The sequence below is a fragment of the Mustela lutreola genome, chromosome 4, assembly GCF_030435805.1.
Source record: "Mustela lutreola isolate mMusLut2 chromosome 4, mMusLut2.pri, whole genome shotgun sequence".
Taxonomy (NCBI): Eukaryota; Metazoa; Chordata; class Mammalia; order Carnivora; family Mustelidae; genus Mustela; species Mustela lutreola.
Window position 1 is genome coordinate 66,882,091 of NC_081293.1, and position 17,957 is coordinate 66,900,047.

A 17,957-nucleotide genomic window follows, 5' to 3' on the forward strand; every position below is an offset into this window, starting at 1 on the left:
ATAGGAAAAGTTGGAGAATGTTTTAAGCATGAGCACAGTTAGCTTGTACTGAGTAGGTCACTCGAAACGGAAACAAAATGATGAGGTAAGTAAACTTTATCCTTGGTCTTTTCTGACCCAACTATCAAGTATAGAAACTCCTCAAAAAGTTAAAAATAGAGCTACCCTACAACTCAGCTATTGCACTACTAGGTATTTATCCAAAAGAATCAAACATAGTGATTTGAAAGGCTACATGCACCCCAATGTTTGTGGCAGCAATGTCCACAATAGTCAAACTGTGGAAAAAGCCCAGATGTCCATTGACAGATGAAGGGGTAAAGAAGATGTGATATTTATATATAGTACATATATATTTATATATAGTTTATATATATAGCCTATATATATTTTATATAGTGTATATATTTATATAGTATAAATGATATATAGTATGTATATTATATCATATATACAGTATATACAATATGTATAATATATCTATCATATATATGATATAGTATATATAATCCAACTATATTTTGTCTTCAAGAAACTTATTTCAACCATGATGATATGGGTAGGTTAAAAGTGAAAGGAAAAAAGAGGAGATTCTATGCAAACCCTCTCCAAAGAAAGCTGAGGTGGTTGTAATAATATCAGAGAAGACTGCAGAGCAAAATAGGTCATTAGCGATGAAGAGGGGCATCACATAATAATCAAATGTCCATTTCACCAAGAAGACATAATAATCCTATATATGTTTGCAACTTTAATACCAGCTTCAAAATACATTAAGCAAAACTGATGCAATTAAAGACAAAATGGACAAGTCCAAAATTGTATCTGGAAACTTCAATCTTTCCTCTCTCAGTAATTGACAGAATTAATAGAAAATCAGCAAGGTTGTAGACGAACTGAACAACTCCATCAACTAACTGGAACTCACTAAAATTGTTACAACATTCTATACACATGGACTACTCATCAAGATAGATCATATCTGGGTCATAAAGCACACCTTAACACATTAAAAAGATTCAAAATCATACAAAGTATGTTCTCTGAGTATAATAGAATTAAAATACCAATAGTAATAGAAAGATAACAGGAGGTCTCCAAACACTTGGAATTTAAACAACACCCTTCTATATGAATCCATGCATCAGAGATAATATTTTAAACTGAACAAAAATAAAACACAATGTCAAAAATTATGTGATGTCTAAATAAGTGCTTCAAGGGAAATTTATAGCATCAAATGCTTATAGAAAGGACATTAAGAAACTAGAAAAGGGAGAGCAAAATAAACCCAGCATAAATAGAAGGAAGGAAATCATAAACATGAAAGCAGAAGTCCATAAAATTGAAAACAAATGAACAAACAAAAAACGATAAAGTCAAAATAACCAAAATCTTCTGTAAAAAAGATCAATAAAATACAAATTAACCTATAAACAAAACTGACTAAAAGAAGAAAGAAGACACAAATTACTAATATTTGGAATGAAAGAGAAAAATATTATCAGAGGACCCTACAGATAGTAAAAGGATAAAAGTATACTTTGAGCAAGTTTACACACAAACACTTGATAGCTTAGATTAAATGGACCATTTCCTGAAAAACCACAAATACCAAAACTCACATATGGTGATACAGATAATGTGAATAGTACAAAACTGTTTTTTAAATTGAATTGATAGTTTAAAATCTTCTGAAAAAAATGTACCCAGCATTTCTTTTGTTTTACAGTGGGAAGATTTCAGGTTATTTTAGCTCACTGTATTACTAGCCATGAAACTCTTCTAAGTTTTTTGGTGGTGCTGTTTGTTTGTTTTAGCCAGTGTGAATTGAGTTTTCTATGATTTAAAGACAGACTTCTTAATCATAGTTTTGTGAAATTTGAAATAATACTGTAGTTGTTAAGTGTACAAACACAATCTGAGATGACTCAGAGTGGTAATTATAGAAATACTGGCAGTAGTAACATTATGGTGTAGTGGCAGTAGTAGTCAAATAATATAATTATGAATAGATATACTAAGCACTTACCTATGACACGCTGCAAAAAACCTGCATTTACAATATGATAGCACAGTGTTGTAGATGAGGAAACAGAAGTACAGACACTAGGTGAAAGAGTAAAAACACAGTGAGATGGAGTACCAAGTGGGACTTTCTGTAGAACAGTTTTCTCCCCAGACTACTGTCCGTTTGTGATCCTCCTTTTTGGGATAGAAGGGAACTGAAGGAATTATCATTTTTCCTACCCATTCAAAAATGCATTAAATGGCATGCACTTAGCCTTCAGGAGAGTGCTTTCAGCCTGGGAAAAACCAAGTCCTGGCAGCATGAAGATCCTGCCAAGAAAGTAAGCCAGTTTTGTGTTTCTCCAGCCAGGACTTGCTTTTTTCACCAATTAGACCATAGAGACATCAGCTGTACTTGCGAAGTCCCCCAGTGCTTGCTGAAATACACACATACACACAACCATTAACAGTGAATGAAACCAGAGTGTCTGAGAGAGGTCCCAAATTAACAGGAAGAACATCTCAATGGGATGGTCAGTCTCTGAGCTGCTATAATAATGACCTTCAAAAAGAATATGCAATTCATCTTGTTTACTTATTGAAATAAGACCCCAAAAGGGCTGTTATGCAGATTTTAGCAATATGCACATAAACTCTTGCTAACTTCAAGTAACCGCTTTTCATTAACCTGAAAATTGAAAGAAAAAAATTACATGCAAGTGAACTAGAGAAACAAACAGATGAGCACCACTTATTTCTATAATTTCTCCATTTTGATGAGGCAGTGATCCAAAAAAACACATTCTTGGACTTATAAATCAGCTGCCAACATGAATGTGATTCTTCAGCTATGAGAAAATGCCTTTTGAAGAGTACAGGTTAGTTAATATTGGAAATTCTTGTGTGCATTGGTAGATAACACTATTTACCCTGATAAGGAGCAGTATTTCTTTTTTTTTTTTGCCTTGATAAGGACCAGTGTTTTATTCTTCCTTTTTATCTGGACTTGTCAAAAATCAGTCATGTCATCTCACATTTTTCTTTTTCTTCCTTTTGCCCTTGCCCGTTTGGGGATTTATACCAGTAACATGTTTTCCTGATACAGTGGTGAATATAATCCAGTATTCATGTCGCCTATGTTAAATAAAAGCTTGAAACTTGGGACGCCTCAGTGGGTTAAAGCCTCTGCCTTCGGCTCAGGTCATGATCCCAGGGTCCTGGAATCGAGCCCCGCATCGGGCTCTCTGCTCAGCAGGGAACCTGCTTCCCTTCCTCTCTCTCTGCCTGCCTTTCTGCCTACTTGTGATCTCTGTCAAATAAATAAGTAAAATTTAAAAAAGAAAATTTAAAAAAAGCTTGAAACTTAGGAAAAGTTTTTATTTAGGAAGAATAAATAAAAGTTACAATTTGCAACAGCTACAAAACAAGAATATATTAACTCTGTTGATGAAAGTGTTTAGCTTTATGACTTTGAAATATTACTATAATTCGATTCACTGTAATTATTGTTTACACGATGTATAAAGAGGATGGATAGAAATAAGAGAGAGAAGGAAAAAGGAGGGAAGGAAAGAAGGAGGAGTAAAAGGACAGAAGGAAGTGGGGGGTGGTTAGTGGATGGATAGAAAAGAGAGAGAGAAAGGGAAGGAAAAATGGGAGAGGAAATCCAAGTTGGGATTCAGGTACCTAGGGGAATAAGCCCACTTTAAATGGCAAAAAGAAAATATAGCCAACCCTGGACTTTCCAGCTACCTTTTGGTTACTATTTGGAGAGCATTGGTGGCATATGTAAATTTGCTCTCAGTAAAAAGATTTTATTCTGTGAGTTCAGTGAGTTTTATGTCTGGGATATAGACAGTTCTTAGTAAATATTTGATAAATGAATAAGTGAATGAGTAAACATACAAGTTTATTTTTGAATGTTAGTAAAATGGAAGTCTACATGTTTACTGAGTTGTCCAAAATTAAAAAAAAAAATACTAGGTTCTTAAGATATATTTGATGGGAAATGTAAGAAAAATTACCAATTTAGACCTAAAAGATATGGATTCTGGCTCAGAGTTTGTTTTTTTTTTTTTTTTTTTTTTTTTTCATTTTTCCTCTTTGGGTCTCTAGATTGCAGAAAGCAGGGACTCAGCTACATTGTTTTCTGCTCCACCTACTATGTCTAGCTTAATTTCTAGTACATAATAGATTATTTATACATTTATTTATTATTTATTATTTATTCATACATACTCTCAAGACATTTAAAGGACTCAATAAACAGTTAAATACCTAATATTTTCACATCTGTAGAATTTAGTTTCCCCATATAAAAAATTAAGATGTTGGTACCAAGGCTTTCTGAGTGCTTCCTTCAATTCTACATCACTGTGAGAAAGTCTATCTCTTCCCAGTCCTTGTTTCATCACCCATTTCCCAACTTCTACTGCTCAAATTGTATACAGGAAGGCAAATGCAGGTGGGTGAGGTTCCAACACCCTTTCTCCAGTGTTATACCATCATCCTTCTAAGTTCTTATTTCAGCAAGAAAAAACCCCCACAAATATGCTATTTTAAATTGAAAACAGTGAATCAATTACTTCATTGTCTATTTTGTAAAATGAGTTCCAGAATCACCACAGACCTCCCAATCTCCCAACCTCAGCAGTGTAAGATTCCCCAAACTTTCACATTAGGTGGTTCTAGTCATTCTTCCCAAGAGAGGAAGCCAAATAACAATCTATCTCTATCTCTTCCGTGGGGTGTTCAACAGCAGTAAATGGCTGGAACAGAACAGCAATAACAATGAGTCATGTATTACAGAATGGTTACTTAAGAGAGATTAATTATCCCATTCTTGTAGGGAGCCCTTCTTCCTCCTTTCATGATATTGCCCTAGTGAGAAAAATATTAGCAAATCTTGAAGCACAGGCAAGAAAATCTGTGGAATTGTCAGCATGGTCTTCTCATTTGTCCAGAAAAGGATGGAGACCCACCTGCCCAAAAGACATATGTATCTCCTTTTTGGAGGACTCCTTTCCTGAGAAGGGACAGCCCTGCCAGTGGCTCAGGGTGACTATAGGGTAATGTCTCACTGACTATAGGGTAATGTATAGTATTCTGAGGAGGGTCCTCAGGGAGGGAGTCAGGGAATCAAAAACACCAATTTGACCTCTGATAGACTATGTGACTTTGAAAAAGTTACCTTTCTCTCTGAGAATCAAATTCTGCAATTTTAAAAACATATTTATTTACCCCTTTAAGTAGTTATAAATGTACTTTTTTCAAAAATGCCTTTCTAAACTCTAAAATTAATATATAACATTGTTGAATTCTTTTAAACACAGATAAATTAAAAGGAAAAATAACAGTCATTCATAATTCCATCATCTAATGGGAGTCACTGTTAACATTTTTGTATTTACCTTTTGGTGACACTGCTGGGGATTTTAGCATCACTAAATGTATATCTCTCAGAGAGGGTTACCCCTCCAACCCCTTTTTTAAAAGATTCTTTTTGTTTACTTACTTGAGAAAAAGTGAGAGTAAATACAGAAGGAGAGGGAGAAGCAGAGAGCCCAACATGGGGCTTGATCCCAGGATCCTGATCACAATTCGAATGGAAGGCAGATATTTAACTGACTGAGGGTTAGACTTTTAATGTCTTCCTGAGGATTCACTTGTGCCAAAAATGCTGTCTATATACTAGAAAATTAGAGAATCCATCTCAGTAACTGAATCTGTTATAGACAATGACAGTCTTTTGAATGCTCAGTGATAAGTCATCTAAGGTTGGTTGTGAATATTGGAAAAGTTATCTGGAAAGGATCTGCATGATTAGAATGATCAAACTGGGTACCTGCTTTTAGTGTTTATTATTATCATTGCTATAAGGTTTAAAGACTCTTTTTCATCTTTGTCTGGAGTTTCCAAAATTTTTTATATTTCAAATGAGGGATAAATTTCATTATTTTAGGGCAACATTTCCCAAGACTTGTTCTATGGCACTACAGGTGTTGGAGGTGCTTTCTTGCAAAAAAGAGTTGTGTGGCCAGAAAAAACAATCAACAAAACTATAAGTCAACCTACAGAATGGGAGAAGATATTTTCAAATGACATTAGAGATAAAGGAGTTGTATCCAAGATCTATAAAGAACTTATCAGACTCAACACCCCAAAACAAATAATCCAATCAAGAAATGTGCAGAGACATGAACAGACACTTCTCCAAAGAAAACATACAAATGGCTAACAGACATATGAAAAAATGGTTCACATCACTTACCATCAGGGAAATACAAATCAAAACCACAATGAGATACAGTTTTACACTAGTCAGAATGGCTAAAAGTACAAGACAGGAAACAGCAAGTGTTGGGGAGGATGTGGAGAAAGGGGATCCCTACTACACTGGTGGTGCAAACTGGTATAGCCACTCTGGAAAACAGAATGGAGAATCCCCAGGATGTTAAAAATAGAGCTACCTTATGACTCAGCAATTGCACTACTAGGTAATTATCCCAAAGATGCAGATGTAGTGAAAAGAAGAAGCATATGTACCCCAGTGTTTATAGCAGCAATGTCCACAATAGCCAAAATGTGGAAAAAGCTGAAATGTGTTTCAACAGGTGAATGAATAAAGATGTGGTTCATATACACAATAGAATATTACTCAACCATCAGAAAGGATGACTACTCATTATTTACATTGACATGGATGGAATTGGAGGGGATTATGCTACGTGAAATAAGTCAATCAGAGAAACACAATTATCATATGGTTTCACTTATATGTGGAACATAAGGAATAGTGCAAGGAAAGGGAAGGAAAACTGAATGGAAAGAAATCATTGAGGGAGACAAACCATATGAGACTCTTGACTCCAGGAAACAAACAGGGTTGCAGAAAAGGAGGTGAGTGGGGGGATGGGGTAACTGGGTGATGGGAATTAAAGAGGGTACCTGATATGATAAGCACTAATTGCTCACTGAAAAAAAAATACATATAAAAATTATATGTATATATAATTTATATATATAGATATATATATAATTATTATTTTATATATAATATATTATATAATTACAGTAAACAAATTTTTAAAATTATAATAAATAATTCAATGTTTATTGAACATTATATAAAAAACTAATAAGTACTATACCTTGGCTAATTTAATTTAAATTTTTAAAAAAAGAGTTGTGTAGCCAAAAGAGTTTAGCAAAAACTACAAACTTTACTCTCTTAATGACTCACAGTGCACATTTAATATATTAAAGGTTGAGATTTCTCTGCTAATAAATCCCTTTAATTTTCATTAACTGTGTTTCCTAAACTTATTTGAGTCAAGACATTTGAAAATTTCACATTAGTTTGCCCATCAATCTGTCATGACAGACCATAGAGTTTGGGGGGCAAGCATGCAGACTTCTATGGGCACGTAAGCTTAAACCCTCTGAACCTCAGGGTCCTTCTCGGCAAGATAAAAATTAAAGTTTTACCTTATATCACAGGTACCCTAAAGACTAAATTAAAGAAAACATGTAAAGAACATAGAGTAGTACTAGCACATGCAAATTGTTCAAACAAATGGGAGATTTTATTGTTTTTTAGTTGGAATAGATTAGAGGATAAGGATGGGTAAAATTTGTGGAGGCAGGGAAAAGTAATAGACAGTGATTCCTCTTAGTTCTTGCCTGAACGCAGGAAACCATTTTTGGCATTAAGGTAATCTAGATTCCAGAGAAACCATCCCAGTACAGAACATCTAAACTTTTTCTCTAAAATATAAAATTCATATTTTTAAACACATGGCTGAACTAGTGGGAAAAAGAGAAAATAAAAAATTACAAATCCAAAGAAGGAAGGAAGCACTAGAGGCTCATTTATAAGTCTATAGTAGCTGACAGTTTGGCTTTAATGATCTATGCTCAAGTGGCAAAAGACAAATCCTGAGACTGATGCAGTGTGAAAGGTTGTATTATAGACCACTGTATAAATTCAGGAGCCCTTCAAAGATAATAGGGTAAGTATATGGAATAGGGGAAAACAATAAAGGGATATGTGGTGGGAACACTGTGCTCTTTCACTGTTAGCTCTATATGGAGCAGAATAAAAAAAAACTCCCCGATAATTCCTAACTCACAGTGAACGCACCCTCACACAGATTTGGAGTTAGAACTCATATTATCCAAGCACTCTGAGGTTGATGGTGCCATAAAACACTGCTCAGAAGCCAAAGTCAATTATCTCTTGAATTAAATTAACTTAAAGACAGGCCTCAAAGACATCCCAGAGGAATTTAAAGGTCCCTAAGCATATTTGGAAAGAAGTCTTCAACAACATGATGTGAATAATCTGCAGAATCAGTCCTAAACAGACAGCAGATGATGGAATTACCAGACACCAAATACAAAAGAAATGTAAAGAACTTTACAGAAATATTTAAAGTATAAACATTGATAGGCCAAGGTGGAAAAAAAAGTCTAAAGATAAAAAATTAATGATGAAAAATGAACCTCAAGGGGAATTTTAAACATTGGTTTAGACACAGATGAAGAGAATATTGGTGATCTGGAAAGTAGATTTGAAAATATCACACAGAATCAAGCACTTTATTTGAAGGAGAAACCAACAAATCCACCAGAACAGTGAGATATTTTAACAGACACTTCTTAGTAATTGGTAAATAAGCAAATGAAAAATTGGCAAAACTATAGAAGATTTTACTGCATAATCCATCAGTTTGGATTTTTGATGCCTGGGAAGGGATAGTATCATCATCTGCCAGTCATTCAGCCCTTAGTGTGAACTATTTTACCTGGTTTTTCTCTTTTGATAACTAGCTTAACATGACTCTGAGGGAAGGAGATTTTAAACCTATCTCAAGCCCTACTTCCTTTTTTAAAAAGATTTTATTCATTTATATGAGAGAGAGAGAATGAGCAGTGGGGAGGGATAGAGGGAGAGAGAGAGGAAAGAAAGCAGACTCCCACCTGAGCAGGAAACCCAATCTGAGACTCAATCCCAGGACCCAGAGATCATGACCTGAGCTGAAGGCAAACACTTAACCAACTGAGCCATCCACCCAGGTACCCCTCAAGTCTCATTTCCTTTAGGAAGCCTTCCCACAAAATTCTCCTGTAATTTAGTAGACTTTAGCAACACAAGTTTTTCTGATTCTTGCTCTTAATGTTAGCCATTTTGAATAATTCCAGTTCCTCTTTCTTTTATTTTTATTTGGCTTTCAATGTAATACATGCATATTATTTAAATTTGCAAAATTTGCAAAAATACATACAAAATACAGATAAGAACCCGACTCAAAACAAAAAGAAAAAAAGGAAAAAAAGAAAAGAAAATTAAAATAACACATGATTACATTATTCATAGATAAACACTGTTCATGTTTTATTATATTCTTGACTGTTTTTTTGCGTGTAATCTCATTCATTTACTTTTTAACACCTATCACATGCCTCACACTGCATGCAGGCCCTATGTAGGCAGCAGTAGTGAAAAGTAAAGTCTCAAGGCACTTACATTTTTCCTATACTTTCATATATGAAATATGTATACTTTCAACTTAAAAACAAATTAAGAGGGTAAAAAACCCAAATGATATACTTGGTAATCCTTAATGTTATTCATGTATCTCTTATTTCATCAGTAAGAAACCAGATAGCTATAATCATGATGTTCTTCATATACCAAGCAGAGAATCTGTTCATAAAAAACACTGAACAAAGTATGCTAGACCCAAAAGTTGGGAGGGTCAGAGGGATCAGGGAAAAGGCAAGAGGCCTTTGGGATCATGGGTATCTCTCATTTTTGGGCAGGCCCTAGTGTATTGGCAAACAAGATATTGGGGCAGGGGGTCCAGAGAAGCACTGATTTGTAGTGTTTCTTAATTTTATGGTATAAATACTCCCACATGGCTAATTTTAAGTTTTCATGTTCTAGACAACATACTGATTACTGATTACCAGGTCAAGACATGGTACAAACCAGCTCCAGGACAAAAGAGCCTGACCATAGTAGAACATTTAACATCCTTTTTCCTTCTGATTCTTGTGGTGCCTTGGAGAATGGAACCCTCTTTCAGGAGGAAAAGGGAAAATAAAGCTGGGATGCCAGATATCAATCTCACAAAATCCAACTTTTGTTCTAATCCACTTTCCCTTTTGGAATCCTGTTCTGCTATCTGGATAATCAGGGGCTTTGCCCAGAACAAATGGAAGACCTACTGTACACTTACTACATGGTGTTATGTGGGATACAGAAAACACAAAGTTGTGATCCCTGCTCTCCACCAGATCACCATATAGTAAAGTAGAAGATCAGAAAGACTGCTAAGAGGTTATTTTAAAATTTGCATAGAAAATAAACTCACTCAGAGATATGATTATTTGTAGAAGTTAGATGCAGTATAATGAGGACTCTCATGTCAGACATGTGACATTAGAGTTTCAAAGCCTTTATTCTGTCATTTGCAGTTTCTGTGGTCCTCAGCAGCTAATAAGTAACTCTACATCCTTACCTTATAGTTGTTATGAGACCCCCGCACACAGTTAAGTATTCAACAAATACTAGAATTAATAAGAATAACAGTATTGCTATCAATCTTATCTGTAATGTCATATGAACAAAGACAACAAAACAGAAAAGACTGGGGCTATTTCATGGACTAATCAGTAACTTGGTTTTTATTAAAATCTGTGTGATTAATGGAAGATTGAAAAATGATTACAGAAGGGCATTGAGAACCAGACTGAGGAATTAGCACTTGGGTTTTTTCCCCCAGATTTTATTTATTTATATGATGGAGAGAGAGGGAACACAAGCAGGGAGAGTGGGAAAGAGAGAAGCAGGCTCCCCAACAAGCAGGGAGCCTGATGTGGGACTCTATCCCAGGACCCTGGGATTATGACCTGAGCCGAAGGCAGATGCTTAACAACTGAGCCACCCAGGGACCCTTGTACTTGGTTTTATAAATGATGAAGAATCAATAGAAGTACAGTGACATCATCTGAGATGCATTTTGGGAGGATCAAGCTTGAGTTATTTCCACTTTTGCCAACAGGCTTGGTAGTTTTTGCTGATATCTGAATAGATAAAGGCAACACAGGACCTGGCCAGTCAGGAGTTGTCTTCAGGGATCTCCCTGTGGCCTCATGCCTGGGGATGATTTGCCTTCAAAGCAGGCTACGTGCATTTTCCTGAAGCTATGCTGAGTCCTTTTTCCTTTCCTTACTTTGCTATTTTTTTGGCTCATACAGTCACAAAATTTAAGCAAACTTTTAAAAGATCCCCAACCAATTCATTCCAAGGAGTGTAAGAGTTATCTAGGAATTGAAGGGACATACTAATGTTCATCAAGATAAGCCTGCTTCCCTGATATGAGGAAGTGGTGTTGCAACATGGGGGCTTAAGTGGGTACGAGAAGAATAAATGAAGGAAGATGGGATTGGGAGGGAGACAAACCATAAGTGACTCTTAATCTCACAAAACAAACTGAGGGTTGCTGGGGGGAGGGGGTTTGGGAGAAGGGGGTGGTATTATGGACATTGGGGAGGGTATGTGCTTTGGTGAGTGCTGTGAAGTGTGTAAACCTGGTGATTCACAGACCTGTACCACTGGGGATAAAAATACATGTTAAAAAAAAAAAAAAAAAAAGATAAGCCTGCTTCCACATCAAATCTATAATATCTTTGTCCAAATTTGGGGGGGTAGCTAGGTCCTAACAGCAGTTTTCCACATTTCTTATTATCTTATGTAACAGGCAATACTTTCCTCAAGTTTGTTGACGTATGAAGCAAATAAGCTGTTGGAGAAGTTTGTTGCAAAACTGGAAACAAAATGTATCTCAAACAGTTTACAAAGACTATGAATCAGGGATTGGGAGGTGGCCCAAAATTCTTGCTTCCTATTGAAAGCACATTCAGCTCAGTGGGATGTGTTTGTCTGGTTGTGATATGTAAATGATCTCTGTTGTGTATTTATGCTTGAAATTTTCACTGATTCTTCTTACTTCAGACCACATACACCCACACAACTATGATTACTTGGAATCCTTGACTGGAATACATCAGGAGTAATTGGGCTGGTATGCCATCTTTTGTTGATAATTGGAAACTTTTGGATGCAACACAAAAAGTTAACAGATTCCCCTGAACCCAGCCATATGTTTGAGCAGTTATAGTAACAACAATTTTTTTTGCATGTTCTTAGCTGGAACTCAAGGACTTTATGATTACTGCATAGGACTAGTCCTAATGGTCTCCAAAATATTATTTTATAAATAGAAATAAGACCCTTGCCTGAAAAATTATTCATAGACCTGATTAAGATACCATGTTGCATAAAATCTATTCAAAGGGCCTTTTTTATTTTAGTAAGCTACAATCAGGTCACAGGGAAAAGATAAAGGTTTCCATGGCAAGGCAAATTAAAAACTCCCATGCAATGTATCATATGTATTGATTTAAACTGGAGGACTTAATAGAATGTTAAAGATTTTCTGCATATGATTATAAAAGTGAAAAAAGGAACACACATGGAGTTGATTGTGCTTTGGATGATTTAGGGAAAACAAGGAGTCTTTCTTTTTTAATAAACCACATTTCCATGTCTTAATTACTAGTGAAAGAGAGATTTCTCCAGAAAAATCTATCAGATCAAAGTTAGTTATTCAAAATGAGAAGGCAGATTTGATTCACAGGATATAAAAACAGTAATTTAATTAAATAGTAAGAATAAACACAATAACAGTTTTAAAAATATCTCAATAGAGTCTATATCAGAGAAAGCAAATTTGTGTAAAGAAAACATTGCATAGGAATTTTTCAGATAATATGAAATAACGACATTATCAATATCAGATGAAGTATTTTTAAAAAGCCAGGATGGTGAAAACTTTAGCTGGACTTTGAGTAGGTCTATAACTTAGTGGAAGGGGGAGAGTATGGTTAATCTAAAGAGCTCGGGAAGGAGAAGCTGGTGGTAGAATGGAAGGACTGTAGACTTGCCTCTTCCCAGGAATACAACTAAATAACTATCATATCATCTTAAATACTCCAAAAATCAACCTGAAGACTAGCAGAAAAAACTCTACAAGTAAAAGGAGAAAAGAGGTCACATCAAAGAAGGTAGAAAGTGTGGAAACAAGGCCTGGAAGACAAAATAAATGATGGCTGCAGTGGTGGGGATAGAGACATGGTTGTGGAGAATGGCAAGAGACAGATTAATACGCAGGGGAACCCACACAAGGAAACAACTCCCAATAACAACAGGCTTGGAAAGTGAGAGGGGCCAAATTTCATGAGTTCTTGTAACCAGTGGAGCTTAAAGCTTGGAGTTTTAAAAGCCAGTGTGCTTGGCTCTAGAAGAACTTGGAAGACATTGGGTCGTTCTTAGAGGAAAAGCAGAATGAACAGCCTACAGACATACAGTATGGAAACAGTGACCTGAAGAGTGCCTGGGACACACATTGGGGAGATTATTTGCTCATCTCAGAGCATATCCTAGAAGCAACATTCGTGGAGAGACCCCTCTGGGTACAAAGGAACTGGCAGACACCATCCCCCACCCCACCATAACATAGGCACAGGACTATCTGCAGGAACCAGTGTGATGCCTATATTTGCTACGTAACTTGCTTACACCAAGCCCCACCTCAGTGCTCCAGAACAGCATGACTGCTGTTCCCAGTCATGTTTACCTCAATCTCAGTGCAGTTTGTCCATACCACAGAAGACTAGCCCAAATCACTGCCAATGCCATGTCTCCCAACCCAGAAGTTTTGCACGGCATTGGTTCCAGTGGAAGTGGCAACAGGTCTCATTTCACAAACAGACCAGGCAATGCCTATTTAAAATGTGCCATATTCAGGCCAAGCCCCAAACATTACCCACAACAGGCAAAGAGAGCCTCTGCAGATGACTGGCTTGAAGGATAAAGCAACCTCAACAGCACAGCACACATTGGAGAGAGTCCCAGAAACACGAGGCACCAGAGAACAGGGAACACTACACTGAAAGGCACTACAGTAGCTCTTCTTCATAAAGTCATTACCCACAAGAACAGGAGACATAGCAGATTTTCCTCACACTAGAAACAGGAAAAGAGATATAGACAAAATGAGAAGATAGAGGAATTTTCCCCAAAGGAAAATCATGACAAGGCCACAGTGAAACAGATATAAGTAACATGTCTGATGGAGAATTTAAAGCAATAATCATAAGGATAGTTCACTGGATTGGAGAAAACAGTGGAGGACATCAGTGAGACCATTAACACAGAGATAAAGAATAACATAGCAGAGTTTAAGGGCTCAATAAATAAAATGAGAAAGACTTTTGGTAGGATGAACAACAGCTGGAAGAAGCAGAGGAACAAATTGATGATCTAGAAGACATAGTAATGAAAGTAATCAAGCTGAACAAAAGAGAGAAGAGAGAATTGTGCAAAATGAGAACTGACTTAAAGAATTCAGTCACCCCATCAAACATAATAACATTCATATTTTAGGAGTCCCAGAAGAAGAAAAGAGAGAAAGGGGGGCAGAAATTTTATTTGAAGAAATAATAGCTGAAAATTTCCTTAATCTGAAAGAAGAAACATATCTAGATTCAGGAGGCATGGAGAACCTCCAACCAAAATCAACAAAAGCAGATCCACACCAACACACACTATAATCAAAATGGCAAAATACAGTGATAAAGGAAAAAAAATAATAAAGGCAGCAAAAGAAAAGAAGACAATTACATACAGAGGAAATCCCATAAGGTTATCAGGGGATTTTTCAGCAGAAACTTTTCGAGCCAGAAAGGAATGGTATGATACATTAAAAGTGTTGAATGGAAAAAACCTGCTGCCAAGGATACTCTATCCAACAAGGGTATCATTCAAAATAGAAGGATAAATAAAGATATTCCCAAACAAACAAAAAGTGAAGGGGTTTGTGACCACTAAACTGGCCCTGCAAGAAATATGAAAAGGGATTCTGAGTTGAAAGGATTGACCAAAAGTGACAATATGATGGTGGGAGACACAAAATCAGTAAAAATGAATATTTTTGCTTAAGAAAATCATTCAAGTAACTCACAATATAAAGGATGTAAAATATGACATCATATACATAAAATGTGGGGAGAAGAAGAGTAACAAAAGGGTTCAAAATTAAACAACAATTTAATTAGACTGTTATATGCAGAAGATGTTATATACAAATCTAATGGTAACTGCAAATAAATAATAAATATGCAAAGAATAAAGAGAAAATCCAAATAAGAGCAGAAGATGTTATATACAAACCTAATGGTAACCACAAATCAAAAACCACTAATAAATATGCAAAGAATAAAGGGAAAAAAATCCAAATATATCACTAAAATATATCACTAAAGAATACCAGCATACTATGAAAGAAAGATATAAAGAATCAGAGAAAATCTTCAGAAACAACCACAAAATAATTAATAAAATGGTGATAAATATGGCCTTGCCTGCACCCGCCCCAAACCAGCAGTTAGTTCTCCACTTAACCCCATATACAGTGAGATGAGCCATGCACCGATACCAACAGAATGGACATGAGCAGAGTAATGGTGGCTTGGCTCAGACTGAAGATAGTACTTCTGGTGCTGTTCTTACTCACACAGATTTATTCAAATCAAACAACTGTTGTAACACTTTCAAGTCACTCCTTCCCAGAATACCTCAACTGCCCCAAATCCAACTAATGCCACTACCGGAGCAACTGGCTGTGTTCTGCTGTCAATAGTCAGTCTCTTCATGATCTCATTCTTCCTTCTACCTCTTTACTGTTAAAAGTCTCAGGCCAAGAAATATCTATTCTTTCCCATATTCTAAACCTAATCCAAATGGTGTCTAGACATCTAGGGTGACAAAGAAAAAAACAGGTCTGTAAACTCCATACTATTAACACAGAAAATGTTGAGAACATCAAATGTAATTGGTTTGAAGAACATGTGAAGGTTTGATTAGATGACCAATCTCTACTAAATCTCCTGGTGTTTCAGATACAATATGAGGAGACAACATCCAAGATAGTTAAAGTTAATTTTTTTTTTTTTAGTTAAAGTTGATTTAAATATTGCTTAAAAAGTATGAACATGTAAAATTCTACCTTGAAAATGAGAATAGTTTTTATCTTTCCTAGGTCTAAAAGATGAACTCTTTTCTCTGAGGCTTTGGATTTGGCACTGCATTTGATTTTTTATATAATAATTGACATGAGCCAGAGCAATGATGGATGGGAATCTATGTCAGATTGAAGCATAATGAGCAAATTTTGCTCATATACTTATCACCAATTCCTATTCAGCAACAGTGCCAGATTCATTTAGCCAAACTGATCCTAAAGAGTAGAAGTACATTGACCTCAACTAACTTCAAAATGCTTTTTATTTCTGCTTATGTCAAAAACTTTTTACAAGTTAAGAAATTATCTGTTTTGAAGATAAAATTGACAAATCTTGAAATTAAAAAGGCAAAATGTGTGCAGAAGCCAAAATTATAATATTTCGGAAGTTAAGACTGGAAACTTACATACATTAAAATTCAGAAAAAATGTATACTCTTTGTGTAAATACTTGTCTTTTTAAATCTGAATCAGAATAACTACATTTGGAACACTTTCTGTTAGTCAATAATTTTAGAGAGTTAGAACCTGTTCCTAAGTCCAAAGTAAGCTTGATTCTGGAAAGAAACTCATTTCACAACTGTCTCAATGTACAGCAAACTTTTAAAATAAAGCTTTTTTAAATACACACTCTAAGGTCATTTGTTTGCATGGTCACACATTGAGGCTTTAATGTTCAGATATCTGATATGGCCACAGTAGTCTTGATAATCAAAGCTATTTTTCCCCTTCTTTAGGAAGACATACCTGAGCAACCATATCCAGCAGATCTCAAGCTTCCATATGTGTCAATGAATATTCTGTTTTGTTTCATATCTGAATGCTAAATATCTATTTTGGATTATATATTACATTCCTATATTTCTGTTTTGATCCATGGTAACTTCTCATGTTAGGGAATTGATTTGCATTGAACCCAAACTATAAATAAAAAGAAAAAGATGGGGCGCCTGGGCGGTTCAGTGGGTTAATCTGCTGCCTTCGGCTCAGGTCATGATCTCAGGGTCCTGGGATCGAGGCCCGCATTGGGCTCTCTGCTCAGCAGGGAGCCTGCTTCCCTCTCTCTCTCTCTGTCTGCCTCTCTGTCTACTTCTGATCTCTCTCTGTTAAATAAATAAATAAAATCTTTAAAAAAAATACTTAAAAAAAAAAAAGAAAGAAAAAGAAAAAGATGGGGCTGCCTGGGTGGCTCAGTTGGTTAAGCATCTGTCTTTATCTCAGGTCATGGTCCTGGGGTTCTGGGACTGAGCCCTGCATAGAGCTCCCCGCTCAGCAGGAAGTTTGATTCTCCCTCTTCTTCTGCCCCTCCCCCTCCCTTGGCTTGTTCCCTTCACTCTCCCTCTCAAGTAAATAAAATATTAAAAAAAGAAAAAATCTCAAAAAGCAAAAAATAAAAAAAAAAAGGCAAAAATATTTATCTTTCAACAATTACCTTGAATGTAAATGGCCTAAATGCTCCAATCAAAAGATACAGGGTGACAGATAGGATAAAATAAATAAGATGTAGCTATATGCTGCCTACAGAAGTTACATTTTAGACCTAAAGATACCTGTAGATTGAAAGTGAAGGGATGGACAGATCATCCAAACAGAAAATCAACAAGGAAAAACAAAGGCTTTGAATGACACACTGGACAAGTTAGATTTAACGGATATATGCAGAACATTGCATTCTAAAACAACAGAATACACAATTCTTTTCATATGCATCTGGAACATTCTCTAGAACAGATCACATATTAGGCCACAAAACAAATTTAAAAAGATTGAAGTCATATCTGGCATCTTTTCTGACCA